Source organism: Nannobrachium achirus, assembly GCF_963921795.1.
Source record: "Nannobrachium achirus genome assembly, chromosome: 21".
NCBI classification, from domain to species: Eukaryota; Metazoa; Chordata; class Actinopteri; order Myctophiformes; family Myctophidae; genus Nannobrachium; species Nannobrachium achirus.
Genome location: NC_137828.1, coordinates 41,125,638 through 41,131,637, shown reverse-complemented (window position 1 = coordinate 41,131,637; position 6,000 = coordinate 41,125,638).

Below are 6,000 nucleotides of genomic sequence, written 5' to 3'. Positions count from 1 at the left end.
GCAGATCTACAAGCTTGCAATGTGTCACTATGCAATGTACTGTGAGCTTGTAGATCAGCTATTTCTGTCGAAGAGATTTGCTGAGAAAAGAGGCGAAATGACCTTTTTGCCCTAGACTCTCCAGACTCCTAGACATATACCGTACTGTCTGGAGGATTTAAGTGATTAACTTTAGTTGCTTCCATTTATCAGTAACACTGCTGCCTCGATGTGCAGCACTGGAGTGATTTATTTCACATATTAAGTCTTTTTGTGGGGTAATTCCTTATAATACGCGCGCACACGCACACGCACACACACACACACACACACACACACACACACACACACACACACACACACACACACACACACACACACACACACACACACACACACACATTTTAACAATTTATTCACGTTCACGTAAAGGAGAGCATACAAGGACACAAATTAAAGGACAACTTCACCACTTTTTAACATTAATAACAATAGGAATTCCATCAGATACAGGTTTCCCTACTTTGCATTGGAACTCTAAAATTACTATTGTGCAGCCATATTCATTACAACAACACAGTGCTGCAACAAATGCCTTCATTTCCGATTTGTGATTTCTGAGTTTTATTTAGCTGAGAAGCTTGTAGACATACTCTATGTATGTATGTGATTATTTTCACTGATGGATTATTTAAGAGTGAGGTTATAATATCTTGCTTCTGAGCCATTATATTCTAATCCATTAGAACATTATAGGCTCGGTCGGCCAGTAAGGATGGCCGACCATGCATGCTGTGTTGGCACCGAAGCTGTGGAACAAACTCCCTTCGAGGATGAAAGCTGTCCCCACCCTATAGGACTTTTAAAAACATGGTTTAGAACCACCTTTTCACTGTAGACTCAAGGACTCCGAGGTTGTTTAGTATAGTTTGTGTGTGTGTGTGTGTGTGTGTGTGTGTGTGTGTGTGTGTGTGTGTGTGTGTGTGTGTGTGTGTGTGTGTGTGTGCGCGTGTGTGCGTGTGTGTGCGTGCGCGCATATGCATGTGCGTAGCCTCTACTCCCTCCTATTGTGGCTGACTGACAGTGTGAGTGTGACTGAGTTGTTGTTGTCCTATTGTCTAGTCTCCTTCGTCTTGTTCTGTGTGTTTTGCTCTTTTCTATTTATTTTCTCTTTCTTCGGGCTGCGCCCCGGGCTAGTGTATTATAACTGGATGGGGGGGGCGCACACAAATACCGAACCAACAGTATGAACCTCTGAACCATAATTTAATGTAAATCAATAAATAGAGCGCAATGGACTGGGGTGCAATGAATGTCATGGATAAAAAATCTATGCTGGAGGCTAAATTGTTGGATATGATGCACATCAAGACCAAGTGTCACCTCTAGCCATGGGATCAATACCAGGAGGATGGAACCCAAGAAACGACCTAAAAAAACCTCCTGTGCACCTCCAAAATGATTCCCCTAGTTTAACATTTGTTTGGTTTGGTAAAATTGTTTCGTTTCTTTTGTATAATCATTTGGTACCGGTATGTCCATCTTTTATTCTAACTGGAACATAAACTCATTGATTCACATTATGTGGGGAACAAAAACAAAACAAGTTTCACATTCGTCTACAACACATTGTGTTGTGGGGCTGAACCTTAGAATGCGGGTGGTTGTTTTTTTGGGACAACACAATTAGCAATGTGGACGAGTTATAGGACAAAATACAGGAGATTATATAACAGAAATTCCAGCAGACACAATAGCGTTCCCTGCTTTGCCGTGGAAATGTAAAAAAAACTATTGTGCAGCCATATACATTACAACAGTGTTTCTCAATCTTTTTTGGCTTGAGTACCCCCTTTCCCTGATTTTTGAATCCAAGTACCCCCTTTACCCGACAACAACATTTTCCTTATAAAACTGCAATTAAAACCATAGTGGTATATGATGCTACAATAACCACCCTTTTCAAGAATATAACAAAAAATAAGAAAGGGAGTGAAAGTTTAAAACGTGCCTTCTGAACAGATTTATTTTCAACACTGTGGCCATAACATTTCAGTCTAGTTTTCATGTCAATAACTTACATTCAAACAATATTCAAACGCATCCCAGTTGCCTGGTACCATGGAATTTGGGTTAGCAACTATCAGGCGTTTATCCAAGTGTCATCATTAAACATAACAGCAAATGTTCTCCTTCTAATTCAATTGTAGTTAATTATTTAACTATGAATAATATTATCATAATTTATATTTCTATTTTTCTGTAATTCAATTCCACTACATCGCAGAGGCAAATAATTGTACTTTTCTTTTTAGATATGGTTTTGGGTTTTAGTCTTTATTGATAGATTACAGTAGGCTTGTCGGGCAGTGACACGCAGCAAAGGTTGTTAGGATCGGGAGTCGAACCTGCGACACACTGACACGCTGCACCAGAAGCCAAGGTGCCCGGACCGCTACCCTAGCCGTTCGGAGTCTCTCTCCCGCACCTGATCCTCACGTTGTACCCCTTATTTCAACCAATCTCATATAACTCCCAACAGTTACCCTATGTCATATACTAGGGGATTAATAGCCGGTACTTTAATCATCAACTAGGGACTATTAATCTTATCTGGGCGTGGGAGTGACGACGCCTGTGTGTGTGTTTGTGTGTGCGTGCGTGCGTGTATACGTGCGTGTATACGTGCTTGCATGCGACTGTGCGTGCGTGCGTGCGTGCGTGTGCAAGTGCGTGCGAGCGTGTGTGTTATACGTCTGCCCGTGTCTGTAACTTGTATGAAAATGTGCGTTGCTACACCACAAATTAGCTATCGATCACTTCTATTGACAGCTCTCACTTCTCATTAAGTCACAGTCATTAATCAAATGACACATGATCCTGGGGGATGATCTGTGGAAGGAAACAGTGAGCAGCTTCGGTGGCACCATGACCCCTTGCGCTGCACATAGAAAACCTGCAATGGTTATGCTATAATAACACCATACCATAGTATGATACCACCTTTCTATGTTTCGTTTACAGACCCTGTGGTCTCCTGATAGCTTCTTTGAAAGAAGACAGTGATTCTTTTGTTAATGGATGTTTTTCAGAGCATTTCACATTTTGGTGGAGTAGCGAATTTTCCCATGTTTGTTCAATACGTGGGAGGTACCAGATCGTTTGTCGCTCCCTCTAGTGTCGTTATATGTGGGCGTCAATCACAGTAATTATGTGTGTATTGAGGGCACTGTCCTCATCTTAAATACCAATCGCATTTTTAATTGCTTAACCCTGTCTTCTGCCCTGAGCCATGTAACAGGCTGTTTACAGTGTGCTGTGCATGTGTGTTCAGATTCAGATTCAGATTCCTTTATTCACCATTGTGTAGAACACATAGGAATTTGTTTTGACAACATAACAAGTGTGCATTCAACATCCTTTTTTCACATATAACATGAAACGAAACCAACAACACATTCCTATATGCATGTCCACAGCCATTTGCATGTGTGCGTCATTGTGGAAACACGTGGTCACGGTGTCATAAACAACATGTATTTTCCAGAGTAAATAAGTCTCTATCTGCAGGGATCCTCTCGCCTGTCGGCCCTGTGAAAATGATGGGAGAGAGTCTCATTATTCACAGCATCGAGCTCTCACAGCACGGGGGGTGTTTCTGTGGGTTTACCGGTGAGCACTGAATATATTGTCCTTGTCAGGTGGAAACCTCATATACAAAATGGTTATTTTTCAGGAAATAGAAAAGAACCCATGTGTTCCAATGGATCCAATGTACATTAAGGGCGAGTGCCAAACTTGCACCAGCAGAGCGCAAGTACTGTGTTTCGTGCTGTTTATGTTTTCATCCTTCCAAATAGAGGCCTTTTTGGTTGCAGTGTTTTTCTTTACTTTATATTTTCATGTTTTTGTTCAATTTCTTGTCATCTTTCTGATGTGGTGCTTCATAGGTGACAGTGACACACAATATACAAGCTATAAACACACATACATGGTGTCGTAGCATTTTGTTAATAAAATGATTTATTTGTTTTTAATATGGCAGTTATTCAGATTGATCATTCCAAATTGATAGATTGACTACCAGTGTTATGATGGGCCACATGTGCCATATGATGTGCCATATGTTGCTCCTAATGTTATACTTGGTGCGTAAATTTAGCCCCGGATCCGGCACCTATTCACTGACAAATGAAGCACTGCCCTTAGCCAATGAAGGAGCAGCATTCTCTGTGACATCAACACCAACAAGTGCGACCTGATATAAATAACAAGGCGTGAGTTGGCACCTCGACAGAGTGCCAACTTGCCCACATACATACAGACAGCACTCATCACCCAGTACGCTCTGCTAGTCGCACTTGTCGTTTTCTTCGGAAAGTGACTATCAGTGTACAAGTAGCTAGTTGGTACAGTACCTCGACAGAGTGCAGTCTAGTTATTATTTCATCACAAACTCTTGTTAATACTTTCAATTGGCTAAATATATATAAAATCCCACTGGCAGAGCACTTTGAAGCTAGCACGCCCCTATTTGTGGCATCTTATTGTGGAAAGGAATACAAAAATATATATTAAAACAGATCTTATCATTATGAAAGAATATCGAAAGATGAAATATTGGAGATATAACGTTTCTGACCTGTTGTTGACATGTTACTTACAGTATGTGCTATAAGAAATGTATTTATGCCCTGTGAAGATGTTTCACATCTTATACAGATGCCTGTATAAGAGATAACTGACTTTCCTGTAATACCCAGTCAGTCACCAGACTGTAAACCAATTCTGAAAATGGATAAGATGGAAATGAAAAGGATAATGTCCCATAGGGGAAACGCATAATACTGGTCCTTTCGGGAAGTGAAAGGAACAGGCCACGCTCTGAAAATGGTTGATGACCTCCGCTTCCTAACCCTCTCTCCCTCTCCCCCTCCCCCTCCCCCTCTCTCCCTCTCTCTCTCTCCTTCTCTCTCTCTCTCTGGCTGGCAACAACCCCTGAACAGTATGTGGCATCAAGTGAAAGAATATTGTTTTTATGCTTGTAGTCTATCAAGAGCCACAAATGAAAAACCCCAATCAGAGTTGGAAAAAAGTGGCAAGTTTCACTTTTTGGAAAATTTATTTTGGTGTATGTGATGAGATTGCTGTTACTGGCCTCTTTCCTCATCTTCCATCACTCCCCTCCGCCCCCCTACAGCTTATTATTTTGTTTCAACCTCCCCTAAATTCTCCAACTTTTCCCTCCGCTCATGCTTTGATGTATCGAGGCTGTGGTTTAAGCATATGGCTCGCTTCCCCAGGCCACTGATCATAAACGCCTAGGTGTCGCATAGTGCACAGGTCAGCGTTTCCACCTGTACCTCAGGGCTATGCATCAAACAGTGGACAGCAACCCTTGCCAGCCCACCCACACTTGGCTGAACCTGGACCTTGAGTCCAAGGTGGAGCTGCATGCACTGGATTCATGCCGCTGGATCAATGGGATTGTCAGAATCAGAACTTTTTTGGCTTGATTGACAGGCTGCTGATCAAAACCTTAGACTGTCGGCTGTCACCTGTGCTTAACTGATTTGCACTTTCCTGACCCAGTATTAATGTGTTTAAGATCGTTTCTGGGGAGAAGAGAGATCAATAAAAAACAAACAAATGAAAAACAAAACACATTTTCTAGATATTTACACATAGTAGATAGATATCTATCAGGTGCGCTAAGTAATGAGGTAAGACATATTTTGAATGCGCTAATAAGAGCAGCTCTTAAAGGACCATTTTACCCCTGGGACAACCAGATCTTATTTTATTGTTGTTTGGGACACGATCAACACACTCCTGAGTTATGTTTTGTTTTCAATCTGTGTATTTAGATATTTTAGTATTTCAGCATGCTACAAAGCATCATATGATATACATCACTGGCCAGATGGCAAATAATTGCCACGACCTTCTCGCCCTTTAGGGCGAGGTCGCATGTTTGCCCTGAGGTGTCTTACTAGTTATATATTCTGTATATTCCACATA